Source organism: Nomascus leucogenys, chromosome 4, assembly GCF_006542625.1.
Source record: "Nomascus leucogenys isolate Asia chromosome 4, Asia_NLE_v1, whole genome shotgun sequence".
NCBI classification, from domain to species: Eukaryota; Metazoa; Chordata; class Mammalia; order Primates; family Hylobatidae; genus Nomascus; species Nomascus leucogenys.
In genome coordinates this window covers 107382916-107402376 of record NC_044384.1, presented here as the reverse complement: position 1 = coordinate 107402376, position 19461 = coordinate 107382916, and positions in this window count along the sequence as shown.

Sequence of the window (19461 nt, the reverse complement as noted above, 5' to 3'; positions counted from 1 at the left end):
CTGCCAGATCAAGGAAAGCCACCCTTTCTCCCCCACAACAGGCTGTTCCAAGATGCAATAGTTGCCGATGACCAATCTGATGCACTTAAAATTTAAATATTCTAGTATATTCACCAGCCTTTTGTCAAAGAGCTACATTTGTATATCCTTCATATTAATTTGTTACTCTTTCAGGATCATTATGAACTCATGGCAAAACAGATTCAAGTTGTTATAGTTAACTTTTTACTATTATTCTCATTTTGATTCTCAAATTATCACAACATGGCCAGTGGGAGGCCCTTTAAACTGAACTCCTTGTCCTTTCAGTGCTACCACAGACATTTTTTAAAGTATTCTTGCTTTAAAAAAAGATGTTTCAGGGGTGGAGCCAAGATGGCCGAATAGGAACAGCTCCGGTCTCCAGCTCCCAGCCCCAGCGACACAGAAGACGGGTGATTTCTGCATTTCTGCTTGAGGTACTGGTTTCATCTCACTAGGGAGTGCCTAACAGTGGGTGCAGGACAGTCGGTGAAGCGCACTGTGCGCGAGCCGAAGCAGGGCGAGGCATTGACTCACTCGGGAAGCGCAAGGGGTCAGGGAGTTCCCTTTCCTAGTCAAAGAAAGGGGAAGCAGACGGCACCTGGAATATCGGGTCAGTCCCACCCTAACTGCGCTTTTCCAACGGGCCTGGAAAACGGCACACTAGGAGATTGTGTCCCGCACCTGGCTCGGAGGGTCCTATGCCCACGGAGTCTCGCTAATTGCTAGCACAGCAGTCTGAGATCAAGCTGCGAGGCGGCAGCGAGGCTGGGGGAGGGGCGCCCGCCATTGCCCAGGCTTGCTTAGGTAAACAAAGCAGCCAGGAAGCTCGAACTGGGTGGAGCCCACCACAGCTCAAGGAGGCCTGCCTGCCTCTGTAGGCTCCACCTCTGGGGGCAGGGCACAGACAAACAAAAACTCTGCAAGAACTTCCACAGACTTAAATGTCCCTGTCTGACTGACAGCTTTGAAGAGAGTAGTGGTTCTCCCAGCACGCAGCTGGAGATCTGAGAACAGTCAGACTGCCTCCTAAAGTGGGTCCCTCACCCCTGAGCAGCCTAACTGGGAGGCACCCCCCCAGTAGGGACAGACTGACACCTCATTCAACCCGGTACTTCTCTGAGACAAAACTTTCAGAGGAACTATCAGACAGCTGAATTTGTGGTCTCACGAAAATCTGCTGTTCTGCAGCCACCGCTGCTGACACCCAGCCAAACAGGGTCTGGAGTGCACCTCTAGTAAACTCCAACAGACCTGCAGCTGAGGGTCCTGTCTGGTAGAAGGAAAACTAACAAACAGAAAGGACATCCACACCAAAAACCCATCTGTACATCACCATCATCAAAGACAAAAAGTAGATAAAACCACAAAGATGGGGAAAAAACAGACCAAAAAAACTGGAAACTCTAAAAAACAGAGCACCTCTCCTCCTCCAAAGGAACGCAGTTCCTCACCAGCAATGGAACAAAGCTGGATGGAGGATGACTTTGATGAGTTGAGAGAAGAAGGCTTCAGACGATCAAACTACTCTGAGCTACGAGAGGAAATTCAAAACAACAGCAAAGAAGTTAAAAACTTTGAAAAAAAATTAGAAGAATGGATAACTAGAATAACCAATGGAGAGAAGGGCTTCAAGGAGCCGATGGAGCTGAAAGCCAAGTTTCGAGAACTACGCGAAGATTGCAGAAGCCTCAGTAGCAGATGCGATCAACTGGAAGAAAGGGTATCGCTGATGGAAGATGAAATGAATGAAATGAAAAGAGAAGGGAAGTTTAGAGAAAAAAGGATAAAAAGAAATGAACAAAGCCTCCAAGAAATTTGGGACTATGTGAAAAGACCAAACCTACGTCTGATTGGTGTACCTGAAAATGATGGGGAGAATGGAACCAAGTTGGAAAACACTCTGCAAGATATTATCCAGGAGAACTTCCCCAATCTAGCAAGGCAGGCCAGCATTCAGATTCAGGAAATACAGAGAACGCCACAAAGATACTCCTCGAGAAGGGCAACTCCAAGACACATTATTGTCAGATTCACCAAAGTTGAAATGAAAGAAAAAATGTTAAGGGCAGCCAGAGAGAAAGGTGGGTTACCCACAAAGGGAAGCCCATCAGACTAACAGCTGATCTCTCAGCAGAAACTCTACAAGCCAGAAGAGAGTGGGGGCTGATATTCAACATTCTTAAAGAAAAGAATTTTCAACCCAGAATCTCCTATCCCGCCAAACTAAGCTTCATAAGTGAAGGAGAAATAAAACACTTTACAGACAAGCAAACGCTGAGTGATTTTGTCACCACCAGGCCTGCCCTAAAAGAGCTCCTGAAGGAAGCACTAAACATGGAAAGGAACAACCGGTACCAGCCACTGCAAAAACATGCCAAATTGTAAAGACCATCGAGACTAGGAAGAAACTATAGCAACTAACGAGCCAAAATAACCAACTAACATCATAATGACAGGATCAGATTCACACATAACAATATTAACGTTAAATGTAAATGGGCTAAATGCTCCATTCAAAAGACACAGACTGGCAAACTGGATAAGGAGTCAGGACCCATCAGTGTGCTGTATTCAGGAAACCCATCTCACATGCAGAGACACACATAGACTCAAAATAAAGGGATGGAGGAAGATCTATCATGCAACTGGAAAACAAAAAAAGGCAGGGGTTGCAATCCTAGTCTCTGATAAAATAGACTTTAAACCAACAAAGATCAAAAGAGACAAAGAAGGCCATTACATAATGGTAAAGGGATCAATTCATCAAGAAGAGCTAACTATCCTAAATATATATGCACCCAACACAGGAGCACCCAGATTCATAAAGCAAGTCCTGAGTGACCTACTAAGGGACTTAAACTCCCACACAATAATAATGGGAGATTTTAACACCCCACTGTCAGCATTAGACAGATCAACGAGACAGAAAGTTAACAAGGATATCCAGGAATTGAACTCAGCTCTACATAAAGTGGACCTAATAGACATCTACAGAACTCTCCACCCCAAGTCAACAGAATATACATTTTTTTCAGCACCACACCACACCTATTCCAAAATTGACCACATAGTTGGAAGTAAAGCTCTCCTCAGCAAATGTAAAAGAACAGAAATTATAACAAACTGTCTCTCAGACCACAGTGCAATCAAACTAGAACTCAGGATTAAGAAACTCACTCAAAACCGCTCTACTACATGGAAACTGAACAACCTGCTCCTGAATGACTATTGGGTACATAATGAAATGAAGGCAGAAATAAAGATGTTCTTTGAAACCAACGAGAACAAAGACACAACATACCAGAATCTCTGGGACACATTCAAAGCAGTGTGTAGAGGGAAATTTATAGCACTAAATGCCCACAAGAGAAAGCAGGAAAGATCCAAAATTGACTCCCTAACATCACAATTAAAAGAACTAGAAAAGCAAGAGCAAACACATTCAAAAGCTAGCAGAAGGCTAGAAATAACTAAAATCAGAGCAGAACTGAAGGAAATAGAGACACAAAAAACCCTTCAAAAAATTAATGAATCCAGGAGCTGGTTTTTTGAAAAGATCAACAAAATTGATGGACCGCTAGCAAGACTAATAAAGAAGAAAAGAGAGAAGAATCAAATAGATGCAATAAAAAACGAAAAAGGGGATATCACCACCGATCCCACAGAAATACAATCTACCATCAGAGAATACTACAAACACCTCTATGCAAATAAACTAGAAAATCTAGAAGAAATGGATAAATTCCTCGACAAATACACCCTCCCAAGACTAAACCAGGAAGAAATTGAATCTCTGAATAGACCAATAACAGGTTCTGAAATTGTGGCAATAATCAATAGCTTACCAACCAAAAAGAGTCCAGGACCTGATGGATTCACAGCCGAATTCTACCAGAGGTACAAGGAGGAACTGGTACTATTCCTTCTGAAACTATTCCAATCGATAGAAAAAGAGGGAATCCTCCCTAACACATTTTATGAAGCCAGCATCGTCCTGATACCAAAACCTGGCAGAGACATAACCAAAAAAGAGAATTTCAGACCAATATCCTTGATGAACATTGATGCAAAAATCCTCAATAAAATACTGGCAAACCGAATCCAGCAGCACATCAAAAAGCTTATCCACCATGATCAAGTGGGCTTCATCCCTGGGATGCAAGGCTGGTTCAACATACGCAAATCAATAAATGTAATCCAACATATAAACAGAACCAAAGACAAAAACCACATGATTATCTCAATAGATGCAGAAAAGGCCTTTGACAAAATTCAACAACCCTTCATGCTAAAAACTCTCAATAAATTAGGTATTGATGGGACGTATCTCAAAATAATAAGAGCTATCTACGACAAACCCACAGCCAATATCATACTGAATGGGCAAAAACTGGAAGCATTCCCTCTGAAAACTGGCACAAGACAGGGATGCCCTCTCTCACCGCTCCTGTTCAACATAGTGCTGGAAGTTCTGGCCAGAGCAATCAGGCAGGAGAAGGAAATAAAAGGTATTCAATTAGGAAAAGAGGAAGTCAAATTGTCCCTGTTTGCAGATGACATGATTGTATATCTAGAAAACCCCACTGTCTCAGCCCAAAATCTCCTTAAGCTGATTAGCAACTTCAGCGAAGTCTCAGGATACAAAATTAATGTACAAAAATCACAAGCATTCTTGTACACCAATAACAGACAAACAGAGAGCCAAATCATGAGTGAACTCCCATTCACAATTGCTTCAAAGAGAATAAAATACCTAGGAATCCAACTTACAAGGGATGTGAAGGACCTCTTCAAGGAGAACTACAAACCACTGCTCAATGAAATAAAAGAGGATACAAACAAATGGAAGAACATTCCATGCTCATGGGTTGGAAGAATCAATATCGTGAAAATGGCCATACTGCCCAAGGTAATTTATAGATTCAATGCCATCCCCATCAAGCTACCAATGACTTTCTTCACAGAATTGGAAAAAACTACTTTAAAGTTCATATGGAACCAAAAAAGAGCCCGCATCGCCAAGTCAATCCTAAGCCAAAAGAACAAAGCTGGAGGCATCACGCTACCTGACTTTAAACTATACTACAAGGCTACAGTAACCAAAACAGCATGGTACTGGTACCACAACAGAGACATAGATCAATGGAACAGAACAGAGCCCTCAGAAATGATGCCGCATAGCTACAACTATCTGATCTTTGACAAACCTGACAAAAACAAGAAATGGGGAAAGGATTCCCTATTTAATAAATGGTGCTGGGAAAACTGGCTAGCCATATGTAGAAAGCTGCAACTGGATCCCTTCCTTACACCTTATACAAAAATTAATTCAAGATGGATTAAAGACTTATATGTTAGACCTAAAACCATTAAAATCCTACAAGAAAACCTAGGCAATACCATTCAGGACATAGGCGTGGGCAAGGACTTCATGTCTAAAACACCAAAAGCAATGGCAACAAAAGCCAAAATCGACAAATAGGATCTCATTAAACTAAAGAGCTTCTGCACAGCAAAAGAAACTATCATCAGAATAACAGGCAACCTACAGAATGGGAGAAAATTTTTGCAACCTACTCATCTGACAAAGGGCTAATATCCAGAATCTATAATGAACTCAAACAAATTTACAAGAAAAAAACAAACAACCCCATCAAAAAGTGGGCAGAGGACATGAACAGACACTTCTCAAAAGAAGACATTTATGCAGCCAGAAAACACATGAAGAAATGCTCATCATCACTGGCCATCAGAGAAATGCAAATCAAAACCACAGTGAGATACCATCTCACACCAGTTAGAATGGCCATCATTAAAAAATCAGGAAACAACAGGTGCTGGAGAGGATGTGGAGAAATAGGAACACTTTTACACTGTTGGTGGGACTGAAAACTAGTTCAACCATTGTGGAAGTCAGTGTGGCGATTCCTCAGGGATCTCGAACTAGAAATACCATTTGACCCAGCCATCCCATTACTGGGTATATACCCAAAGGACTATAAATCATGCTGCTATAAAGACACATGCACACGTATGTTTATTGCGGCACTATTCACAATAGCAAAGAGTTGGAACCAACCCAAATGTCCAACAACGATAGACTGGATTAAGAAAATGTGGCACATATACACCATGGAATACTATGCAGCCATAAAAAATGATGAGTTCGTGTCCTTTGTAGGGACATGGATGAAACTGTAAAACATCATTCTCAGTAAACTATCGCAAGGACAAAAAACCAAACACCGCATGTTCTCACTCATAGGTGGGAATTGAACAATGAGAACTCATGGACACAGGAAGGTGAACATCACACTCCGGGGACTGTTGTGGGGCTGGGGGAGTGGGGAGGGACAGCATTAGGAGATACACCTAATGCTAAATGACGAGTTAATGGGTGCAGGAAATCAACATGGCACATGGATACATATGTAACAAACCTGCACATTGTGCACATGTACCCTAAAACCCTGAAGTATAATAATAAAAAAAAAAAAAAAAAAAAAAAAAAAGATGTTTCAGGCTCATATGGACTTTTCCTTAACAACAAAAAAAAAATTATATGAGCTGCTCTCCAAGGGGCCAGGTTCCTTTTAGTGGAGACTAGTGCTGGAAACCACACCAGAGGCGCATATCAGATTATTCCACATAAATACTGGCAGAAGATGAAGTGACACTGCTGCTGGGTCACTTTAAGATTGGAAACACATTTATATTCAGCATCATGAGTTTTGTGTTACTATTTCTACCTTAACTCTAACATGACTAAATTATTTTAGCCTTTATCATCTAACTTCATTTTCCTACAATATCCCTACCTACATTAATACCTCATCCACTCAACACTTTGTTTTGTCCCTTTTTTTTTTTTTAAGGTGGAGTCTCACTCTGTTGCCCAGGCTGGAGTGCAACAGCATGATCTCGGCTCACTGCAACCTCTACCTCCCTGGTTCAAGTGATTCTCCTGCCTCAGCCTCCCAAGTAGCTGGGATTACAGGTGTGTGCCACCATGTCCAGCTAATTTTTGTATTTTTTAGTAGAGACAGGGTTTCTCTATGTTGGCCAGGTTGGTCTCAAACTCCTGGGCTCAAGTGATCCACCTGCCTCAGCCTCCCAAAGTGCTGGGATTACAGGCATGAGCCACAGCACTGGCTGTTTTGTCCCATTTATAGTTCTTCTATAGTCCTATAGTCATTTTGACTGAAAAAGATAAACTAACAGAAAATGGGCAGAAGACATAAACAGGCAATTCAAAAAGAGGAAATAGAAAGGGTCAATAAAAATTTTAAAGTTCAGGCTGGGCACAGTGGGTCACACCTGTAATCCCAGCACTTTGGGAGGCCGAGGCGGGTGAATCATGAGGTCAGGAGATCGAGACCATCTGGCTAACACAGTGAAACCCTGTCTCTACTAAAAATACAAAAAAATAGCCAGGCGTGGTGGGGAGCACCTGTAGTCCCAGCTACTCAGGAGGCTGAGGCAGGAGAATGGCGTGAACCCAGGAGGCGGAGCTTGCAGTGAGTTGAGATTGCACCACTGCACTCTAGCCTGGGCGACAGACGGAAACTCTGTCTCAAAAAAATTTAAAGTTCAAATTTATTATTAATGAAATATATACAAACTAAAACAACATTTTGAAGGGTAATAATGTTATCAGACACACAAAGAATGATATCCAAAGTAGGATATTATTTGGCACCTCTGATTTCTGCTGTGTTTCTGCTTCATTCTCTTCTATGGATTGATATCCTCTATTTTCTCATAGTTTCTGCTCCCATATATCTTAGGGTTTCAAACAGCCCATCCTGAACTATTTGGCCCATTTAGACATTTGTGCTTCAGTTTCCACTACCATCTGTCTCATTTTTATCTGATTTTCTTAATTCAGAGTTCCCAGGCAGATCTAATTAGTAACATTCATATGTACATGCCAGGATCAGGCTAGCTTATGGGTTGGCTGGATCTACCTACCTCAAATCCAATCAGGTTTAGCTGTGTTATCATGTGGCACAAAACATGGCTTCCTACAATCAGGCCTCATAATACCTGGCCTATCCATATACTGTGAGAGATAAATTATATTTTTGCTTATGTTGTTTCCCAGTTTTTTACTCTTACAATGACCATACTATGTGCATGATTCTAACAATAATATAAGGAGAAAAATAAATTCAATCAAGAAATAGGATCATTGAGATGTCTCATTTACAGTTTAATATATATTCAGCAATAGAACAGTCACTTGTTTAGCTAAGCCACCTCAAAAGTATGCCCCCTCCTCCTCCTAAGTCTTAACAAGATAATTGTTACTGAGAGCTATTCACATTATACAAGTATCACACAGTGGCTAACGACAAGTTTACTCTGCAGCTAGATGGCCTGGGTTTGAACTGGCTTCTCCATTTATAAGTCTTGTGGCCTGCAGTAAGTTATTTTATCTTCTTTGCATCTGTTTGTTCTTCTGGAAAATGTTGTTTCAGTGAGTTTAGGCAGCTATACAGTTTAAAGAACAGTCCTCTACACAAGACTACTTAGAGATGGAGTCTCATTCTATCACCCAGGCTGGAGTGCAGTGGCACAATCATAGCTCACTGCAGCCTTGAACTCCTGCCTTAGCCTCCCCAGTAGATAGGACTACGGGTGTGTACCACCATGCCCTGCTAATTTTTTTTCCCAGAGACACAACCTTGCTATGTTGTCCAGTCTGGTCTCAAACTCCAGGGCTCAAGTGAGATTCCTGCTTCAGCCTCTTAAAGCACTGGGATTACCAGAATGGGCCACCTTGCCTGGCCTACTCTCACTTCTGACACCACTTGCAATTCAGGGAATTCCCAAAACCACTCTCAGTTTTGATAATTGGCTGGAAAGACTCAAGAACTTACTGAAAGCTATTATTTTCATGGTTAATTACAGGAAAATGATACAAGTTAAAATTAGCCACAGGAAGAGATGCACAGGGCAGAGTCTAGGAGGGGTCCAAATGTGGAGCTTCAAGTTGTCCTCCTCCCCTGGAGTCGTGGATGGCATTACCACCTCTCAGCCATGATGTATGACGATATGCATAGAGTACTGTCAAGCAGAGATGGTCATGTGAGCCTTTGATGTCCAGGGTTGTTATTGGGGCTTGATCACATATTGCCCAGGTGGCTGACCTTTAGTCCCCAGACCGATTCAGAGGTTGGGCTAAAACCTTTAGTCATCCGTTCCTCCAGAAATAAGAAGTATACTGCATGGCTCAAAGCCCCCATTATAAATCACATTGTTAGACTGTCCAATAGTTAAACCCCCAGGCAAATAAGGACATTTCTATCAGGCAGGACACTCTAGGGCCCTCCTAGTAGCTTAGGGCAAAAGCCAGACCTCTCTTAGGGTAAGGTTAATTCTTCACTACACAGGGAATAATGGTTCCTATTTCATGGGTCATTGTAAGGATTAAATGAGAAAATATGTCTATCATCCCTCATCTGCAATTCCAAAATCCCAAATGCTCTGAAAACCAGAAGTTTTCTCATAAATCATTTAGTGGAAAAAGCTTACATGAGATTGTTTGTATCTTTTTATCTCAGTTACACATTTTCCAAAAGAAATTACTGTGTGTGATTTTGGGGATGGTACCACAAATCCCCCTACTCCCCACAGGATCATAACATGCAGTCACCATCTATCACATCTTGCCTGTCTAAAACCTGAAAATTCATCTAGCCCTGAGGAATTTAGATAAGGGATCCTTGAGCCTATAGATGTAGGTGTTAATAACAGTCCCTAGAAAAGTCACTGCTTCATAAATGCAAACTGGTATTATTTTCTACTAAGATAAACACAAATTTAGGGAAAGAAGAAAATGCCCCCCAAAGTGATCAAGGCCAATAATTTACTATCCCTTTGTCAAAATTTTACCTCAACTTAAATTTTGACAAGAAAACTTCAGGAGAATATATACTATAAATGGAAGCAAAAAAATCTTGTAGAAAATGTATTGTGTTAGATATCATAAATATTACATATTATATATTTTGACAAAAGTAAAAAGTAAATATCATCACAGGCTTAAGCCCAGTTCAGAGGCTCCCCAGAAATTGCTGAGGATGTGGGGAGCAGGGAGGATACCATGAGACTTTGGGGGTTTAGCCACAGGCTTCCAGCCTATTGTGTATAATGATAAACTGTTACTGTGTATTTAGTTCTGAACTTCTGAAACTTGTCACCTGAAGAATTTTTTCAAACTTCCTATCAATTTTTAGACAAATTGATTTATTGCTTAATGAACCCACCAATTGTTCACATATTACTTTTCTCCTCTCTAAAAATTTTCAGTGTGTCCTTTTATTTATGTCAAAATAGTAGAGTTATACTTGAAATTAGACCCTCAGAGATGTCAATCAGGCTCTAAAATGTCAAAGAAGAAAGGAAAATGCACAAGAGCCCCCCCACATCACAAGCAGGGAGGAAAACAGAACTATTCCAGGAGTGAACAATTTCACACCCATCATTGCAACACCTTCAGTCTTTCCTAGAACCAGGCGGGACATGGATGGATATACACAGAGACCATTTCATCACAGGACCTCAGTCTCTGCTTCCCAATCCCCAAACCCAAAAAGCTCTGAAAATTGAAAAATTGAAAGATTTATTTGTAACTGAGTTACAAACCTTGCCCTTGACTGATAGGAGTCTATTTTTAGTCATTATGAGACTCAGTGTGAATATTCATAAGTTTGACGGCAGAAATATTAATGTACTTGATGATAGGGTGCTCCCCCAGACTCCAGTGGGGGTGTTAATAATATATATATGTTGAATTCTGAATTCTGGAATACATCAAGGTTTTGGATGAAAGATTACAGACTTACATGGTACAAGATCCCAAGGGTAGGTGTTGCCTTCATTTTAAAGACAATAAGATAGATTTAGAGATGTTAAGTAACTTGCTCGAAGCAATACAATAAGCAGCAAAATATTCTACACTTTGACGCAATACGTCAGTTGCGACTTCCAATGGCCCAGCCTTCATGTGGCTTAGTCAAGGAGCTGATTTTACCTTAAGGTGGGGCTGGTACTTCTTAATAGACTGAAAATTACAAAAAGAAGTTTTGCCACTGGCAAAGTTACGCTGTTAAGATTTCAGACCAGCTCCCAGAGAGGCCTTCCCATTTCCACTTTTAAGGAAACTGTGCCCTCTGACTTTAAGGAGATACATTTCTTTTCATCCCTTAAAAGCAGAGGAATTTTATAAAGAAGTTGCCTGGCAAAGGAAAAAAAAAACCCACCAGACCGAAATCAAAACAAATCATTTTTTGCATATTAATCAGGTGCCTGATTGAAACTGTGCTAGCTGCTTCAAGAGAGGAATATTAAAAGTAAGGCGCTGCTAATTTAAGCACAACTAATTTTAAAAGACGTACCTAGAAACAGCCACATGGGAAAATCACTTAAGCTACATCAACCATCCGCTTCGCTTGATGGGATATGCCTTGGCTGGGAGCCCCAGTGTCATGATATTTACTTTGTCCCCGTGGGTAGACAGGGAAATCTGTCACTCCTGTAATCTGCAGGGCTCTGGTTTTAATGGATCCATCCCAATTTATTCCTGCTTCCCAAGTGAGCAAGAGGAACCCAGAGGGAAGATTCTGACCTGGGGTCAAAATGACTGTCCAAAAAACTGCCGCAAAGCTTGAGCCCCACCATCCCCATGGAGCTGGCAGGCCACCCCTTCTTCCAAGAAGACAGTCCCATAGAAACTGCTGCCGGCCTCATTGGTAAACCTCACCTGTAGCAGACACTATTGAGGCTGGTCCCAGATCTCCTCAGTTCTCTTTTATGGGTTCTGTGTGCCTCTCCCCAAGTTTGTGCCCACAACTCTCTTGGGAGGATTGTGCAGGAGCTTCTGGCACAGCCTTGCCTGCAGGCATTGGGAGTGTGTCCCTGGAGGCTACCTTTAGCCAGTGCCCAATTGGTAAAAGAATATGGAAGCTCAGCTCCTTTCCTTCTAGTCTAAGTATCATTTGTGCTCCAGAGCTCCTCTGTGGAATGAGAGCAAGGCTGTGACTCTGCCTGAAATCACCCCTTTCTGAGCATCTTCCCCTTCTTTGAACTGCTTCTCCTACTCCTTTACTGATGTCTTATCCTTTAAATAAAATTACTGCTTCTGGTTACCCCACCTGAGAGCATTGTACCCAAGGCTCTGGGATCTCAGTATAGAAGGTAGGTGCTATACTTTGAGGTGAACAATAAATTTCAGTTAACTTCTCTACACTTCTGGAAGGGATCTATTTACTTAAAGATCAGCTATTCCACTGGCACATACGTCATTTACCACCTGAGCCTGCAAGGGGACAAGGCCCAAGAGAATAAGCTAGAACCAGAGTAGAGAACAGGACCCAGTCAGGTGCTCCTCTTTCCTCTCTCCAGAGCTGTGGATAACAGACAAGCATACCTGTGGCGGAAGCTATGGGCTACCCCAAAGTCCGTTCTCCCTTCCAGGAAGCCCCCAGTTATAAACTGGATACATGTCTACCCAGCCAGCCTCCATTCCAGCTAGATGTGGCCACACAGCTGAGTTCTCGCCACTGGGGTGTGAACGGAAGTGCAGTGCACAGCTTCCAAAGCATGCCTCCCTTTCCCCATTGCCCTGTGCAGATAGGGTGGAAAGCCATCATTGTCCATGTGGATGAAGGCCACATCTGAAGAATGGAGGAAAAACAATAAAGAAGGATCTGGGTCCTCAACATCATGGAGTTGCTTAGACTGTTTTATAAAGAGAAAGAATTTTCTGTCAATGTCAGCCAAGTTAGTCGGAGTCCTTGTTAGGGCAGCCAAACCAATATTCTAATTAATACAATTATTTAGAGCAGGGTTCCCCAACTCCCAGGCCAAGGACCACCAGTCCGTGGCCTGTTGGGAACCAAGCTGCACAGCAGGAGGTGAAAGGCAAGCAAGTGACCAAAGCCTCATCTGTATTGAAAACCGCTCTCCATTACTCCCATTACTGCCTGAGCTCCACCTCCTGTCAGATCAGAGGCTGCATTAGATCCTCATAGAAGTGCAAAACCTATTATGAACTGCACATGCAAGGGATCTAGGTTGTATGCTCCTTATGATAATCTAATGCCTGATGATCTGTCATTGTCTCCCATCACCTGGTCTAGTTGGGACCATCTAGTTGCAGGAAAACAAGCTCAGGGCTCGCACTGATTCTACATTATGGGGAGCTGTATAATTATTTATATATTACAATGTAATAATAATAGAAATAAAGTGCACAATAAATGTAATGCACTTGAATCATCCTGAAACCAGCCCCTACCCTGCTCCTGCCAGGTCTGTGAAAAAACTGTCTTCCACAAAAGGTTGGGGACCACTGCCTTAGAATGCAGTGTATTATGAATTATTTTTTTTCTTTTTTTTGAGACGGAGTCTCGCTCTGTCGCCCAGGCTGGAGTGCAGTGGCGCGATCTCAGCTCACTGCAAGCTCCACCTCCCAGGTTCACACCATTCTCCCATTCTCCCCGAGTAGCTGGGACTACAGGCACCTGCCACCATGCCCAGCTAATTTTTTTTTTTTTTGTATTTTTAGTAGAGACGGGGTTTCACCATGTCAGCCAGGATGGTCTCGATCTCCTGACCTTGTGATCCACCCACCTCAGCCTCTCAAAGTGCTGGGATTACAGGCGTGAGCCACTGTGCTGAGCCAGGATTATGAATTTTCTAATTGAGTCATCAATAAAGAGAAAGGAGGCTGTCTTAGGTTGTATTTCCCATAAAAGCTCCTGAGGTGATCATCCATGTCAAAGTGATTTATGATTAGAAAATGTTCCCAGGAAAACCTAGGGATAGATAAGGCAAGTAAGAAGAGGAGGCAGCCAAGCAAGAATTCAGTACCAGAGAAGGTCCATGGAGGGTGACTGTGGCTCAATCTCTCAGGGAGTTCTGGGGATGGCATCAGCAGGACCTAAGTGTGTTGCAATCACAGGCAAGGGAGCTGGAGAATTTATAGCCCTAACACCTGGCAGTCCTCAGTCAAGCAATATTCCTATAAAAACATAAATGTCTGAGTGCTTCTGCATATCCATGCATACAAGCAGAGCAGGGTCCAGCACTCTGAGTGGCCCTCCAGCAAAGAGGCACAGGTGCTGGCTGTTGGAAGTGAAAGCCCACTGGGAACCTACATGTACCAAAATGGTAAATGGATGGAGTGCTGACAGTATCTGCTAACAGAGGCCCTTTAAATTTTTGCCTGGAGGTCTCAAGGGATTACTCGTGGCATGCATTCCTGCAGCCCTTTCCATAGGAAACAACCTTGCCTGTCACCTTCACCTGGACATTTCTATTGGCTATATCTAATGTTTCCAAGTGTCTAAAATTGCGTTCTTTGGGCAACCATAATAAAATACAAGGTTATGTTTCAGAGGTCTCTGCAGGTCCTGAAAGAAAGAATAACAAATCTTACAGGAGTTCATGATAAGGTCCTTTACTCCCCACTCACGACTCAAAAACTCCAGCAGGAGAAATCATCTACCTTATTCCTGAATATGGAATGACACTGTTACCAAATTTATTCCATACCTACTTAGAAAGAAGCACAGGCACTTTGTCATTGTTTCTAAGTAGAAAAAGGCTCTTGACAATATGACCTAAGGTGAATACATGCAATTCAAAACAAACTGGGTTGAAGATTGATTGCTACACACACATACTCTTCTTAAAAAAGCATACATAACATTTGCACATATAAAATTGGCAAGAAAAAGTGATCAACAACAAATCCCAGTGACAGTGAGTTAGGATATTGGAGCCTAGATACTCTTAGGTGCTGCTGATGGGAATGTAAATTAGTACAATGCTTCTGAAAGTCAATATGGGAATATGTTTCAAAAGACATAATATATGCATATACTTTGACCCCCCCCCCCAACAAAGTCCATGCTCAGGAAATTTGGGGGATGTATAGTTCAATGAATTTTAATACATATATTCATGTAACCACCAACACAATAAGAATACACCAAAAAACTCTTATACTATTTTATACTCATCCTCTCCCCACCCCCATAATCCCTGGCAACCACTGATTTGTTCTTCAATCTCTATAGTTTTGTATTCTTGAGAATATCATATCAGTGAAATCACGGAGTTTGCAAACTGCTTTCACTCAGCATAATGTGTATGAAGTTCATCTAAGTTATTGCATTTATCAACAATTTGTTTCTTTTTATTGCTGAATGGTATAATATAGACATACTACAGTTGGTTTATCCATTTACTAATTGAATGACCTTTGAGAGTGTTTCCGGTTTGGGGCAATTATGAACAGATCTACTATAAACATTCACATACAGGTTATGTGTGAACATAAGTATTCATTTCTCTGGGATAGATACCCAGCAGTGGGATTGCTGACTCATATAGCAAGTATATATTCAACTTTATACAAAACTATTATTTTTTTAATTTTTAATAAAGTTTATTTCTAGTGAAACATAAAATAATTTTTAAAGGTCACACAATACAGATAAGGCTAAAGACCAATTCCAGTTCCCATAGATAACTATTATCAGTCTGGGATGCATATTTTCAAAAATATAGCAATATGGTTTGTGAACTTGTTTTGTTTTTATGTTTTAAGTTGCTTTTATGTTTTAAGTTGTTTTTAAGTATATGATATATACTTTTCCACATCTTTTTTTATTCAACAATGTCTGGATTTTTTTTTATACTTTAAGTTCTGGGGTACATGTGCAGAACATGCAGGTTTGTTACATAGGTATACACGAGCCATGGTGGTTTGCTGCACCCATCAACCCGTAATCTACATTAGGTATTTCTCCTAATGCTACCCCTCCCCTAGCCCGCCCGCCCCGACAGAACCCAGTGTGTGATGTTCTCCTCCCTGTGTCCATGTGTTCTCACTGATCCACTCCCACTTATGAGTGAGAACATACAGTGTTTGGTTTTCTGTTCTTGTGTTAGTTTGCTGAGAATGATGGTTTCTAGCGTCATTCATGTCTCTGCAAAGGACATGAATTCATCCTTTTTTATGGCTGCATAGTATTCCACGGTGCATATGTGCCACATTTTCTTTATCCAGTCTATAATTGATGGGCATTTTGGTTGGTTCCAAGTCTTTGCTGGTGTGAACAGTGCCACAATAAACATACATGTGCATGTGTCTTTATAGTAGAAAGATTTATAATCCTTTGGGTATATACCCAGTAATGGGATTGCTGGGTCAAATGGTATTTCTAGTTCTAGATCCTTGAGGAATCTCCACGCTGTCTTCCAAAATGGTTGAACTAATTTACACTCCCACCAACAGTGTAAAAGCATTCCTATTTCTTCTCCACATCCTCTCCAGCATCTGTTGTTTCCTGACTTTTTAATGATTGCCTAACTGGTGTGAAATGGTATCTCATTATGGTTTTGATTTTTATTTCTCTAATGATCAGTGTTGAGCTTTTTTTCATGTTTCTTGGCTGTATAAATGTCTTCTTTTGAGAAGTGTCTGTTCACATCCTTCACCCACTTTTTGATGGTTTTTTTTCTTCTTGTAAATTTGTTTAAGTTCTTTGTAGATTCTAGATATTAGCCCTTTGTCAGATGGACTGCAAAAATTTTCTCCCATTCTGTAGGTTGCCTGTTCACTCTGATAATTTCTTTTGCTGTGCAGAAGCCTTTAGTTTAATCAGATCCCATTTGTCAATTTTGGCTTTTGTTGCCATTGCTTTTGGTATTTTAGTCATAAAGTCTTTGCCCATGCCTATGTCCTGAATGGTATTGCCTAGGTTTTCTTCTAGTGTTTTTATGGTTTTAGGTCTTATGTTTAAGTCTTTAATTCATCTTGAGTTAATTTTTGTATAAGGTGTAAAGAAAGGATCCAGTTTCAGCTTTCTGTGTATGGCTAGACAGTTTTCCCAGCACCATTTATTAAATAGGGAATCCTTTCCCCATTGCTTGTTTTTGTCAAGTTTGTCCAAGATCAGGTGGTTGTAGGTGTGTGGTGTTATTTCTGAGGCCTCTGTTCTGTTTCATTGGTCTATATGTCTCTTTTGGGACCAGTACCATGCTGTTTTGGTTACTGTAGCCTTGTAGTATAGTTTGAAGTCAGGTAGCATGATACCTCCAGCTTTGTTCTTTTTGCTTAGGATTGTCTTGGCTATATAGGCTCTTTCTTGGTTCCATATGAAATTTATAGTTTTTTTCTAATTCTGTGAAGAAAGTCAATGGTAGCTTGATGGGGATAGCATTGAATCTATAAATTACTTTGGGCAATACGGCCACTTTCACAATATTGATTCTTCCTATCCATGAGCATGGAATGTTTTTCCATTTGTTTGTGTCCCCTCTTATTTCCTTGAGCAGTGGTTTGTAGTTCTCCTTGAAGAGGTCCTTCACATCCCTTGTAAGCTGGATTCCTAGGTATTTTATTCTCTTTGTAGCAATTGTGAATGAGAGTTCACTCATGATTTGGCTATTATTGGCATATAGGAATGCTTGTGATTTTTGCACATGGATTTTGTATCCTGAAACTGCTGAAGTTGCTTATCAGCTTAAGGAGATCTGGGGCTGAGAGGATGGGGTTTTCTAAATATACAATCGTGTCATCTGCAAACGGGACAATTTGACTTCCTCTTTTCCTAATTGAATAAGCTTTATTTCTTTCTCTTGCCTGATTGCTCTGGCCAGAACTTCCAATACTATGTTGAACAGGAGTGGTGAGAGAGGGCATCCTTGTCTTGTGCTGGTTTTCAAAGGTAATGCTTCCAGTTTTTGCCCATTCAGTATGATATTGGCTGTGGGTTTGTCATAAATAGCTATTATTTTGAGATACATTCCATCAATGCCTAGTTTATTGAGAGCTTTTAGCATGAAGAGCTGTTGAATTTTGTTGAATGCCTTTTCTGCATCTATTAAGATAATCATGTGGTTTTTGTCACTGGTTCTGTTTATGTGATGGATTATGTTTATTGATTTGCATATGTTGAACCAGGCTTGCATCTCAAGGATGAAGCCGACTTAATCGTGGTGGATAAGCTTTTTGATGTACTGCTGGATTTGGTTTTCCAGTATTTTATTCAGGATTTTTGCATCGATGTTCATCAGGGATATTGGCCTGAATTTTCTTTTGTTGTGTCTCTGCCAGGTTTTGGTATCAGGATGATGCTAGCCTCATAAAATGAGTTAGGGAGGCGTCCTCCTTTTTCTATTTTTGAAATAGTTTCAGAAGGATGGTACCAGCTCCACTTTGTACCTCTGGTAGAATTCAGCTGCAAATCCGTCTGATCTTGGACGTTTTTTGGTTGGTAGGCTATTAATTGCTGCCTCAATTTCAGAACTTGTTATTGGTCTATTCAGGGATTCGACTTCTTGGTTTACTCTTGGGAGGGTGTATGTGTTCAGGAATTTACCCATCTTCTAGATTTTCTAGTTTATTTGCATAGAGTTCTTTATAGTATTATCCGATGGTAGTTTGTATTTCTGTAGGATCTGTGGTGATATCCCCTTTATCATTTTTTTATTGCATCTGATTCTTCTCTCTTCTTTATTAGGCTGGGTAGTGATCTATTTTATTGGTCTTTTCAAAAAACCATCTCCTAGATTTATTTTTTGAAGAGTTTTTCATGTCTCCATCTCTTTCAGTTCTGCTCTCAGTTATTTCTTGTCTTCTACTAGCTTTTGAATTTGTTTGCTCTTGCTTCTCGAGTTCTTTTAATTGTGATGTTAGGCTGTCGATTTTAGATCTCTCCTGCTTTCTCTCTTGTGGGCATTTAGTGCTATAAATTTCCCTCTACACACGGCTTTAAGCTGTATCCCAGAGATTCTGGTACATTGTTTCTTTGTTCTCATTGGTTTCAAAGAACATCTTTATTTCTGCCTTCATTTGGTTATTTACCCAGTAGTCATTCAGGAGCAGGTTGTTCAGTTTCCACGTAGTTGAGTGGTTTTGAGTGAGTTTCTTAAGCCTGAGTTCTAATTTGATTGCACTGTGGTCTGAGAGACTTTATGATTTCCATTCTTTTGCATTTTGAGGTGTGTTTTACTTCCAACTATGTGGTCAATTTTAGAATAAGTGCAATGTGGTGCTGAGAACAATGTATATTCTGTTGATTTGGGGTGGAAGATTCTGTCGATGTCTATTAGGTCTGCTTGGTCCAGAGCTGAGTTCAAGTCCTGGATATCCTTGTTAATTTTCTATCTTGTTGATCTAGTACTGACAGTGGGGTGTTGAAGTCCCCCATTATTATTGTGTGGGAGTCTAAGTCTCTTTGTAGGTCTCTAAGAACTTGCTTTATGAATCTGGGTGCTCCTGTATTGGGTGCATACATATTTAGGATAGTTAGCTCTTCCTGTTGCATTGATCCCTTTACCATTATGTAATGCTCTTCATCTCTTTTGATCTTTGTTGGTTGAAAGTCCGTTTTATAAGACTAGGATTGCAACCCC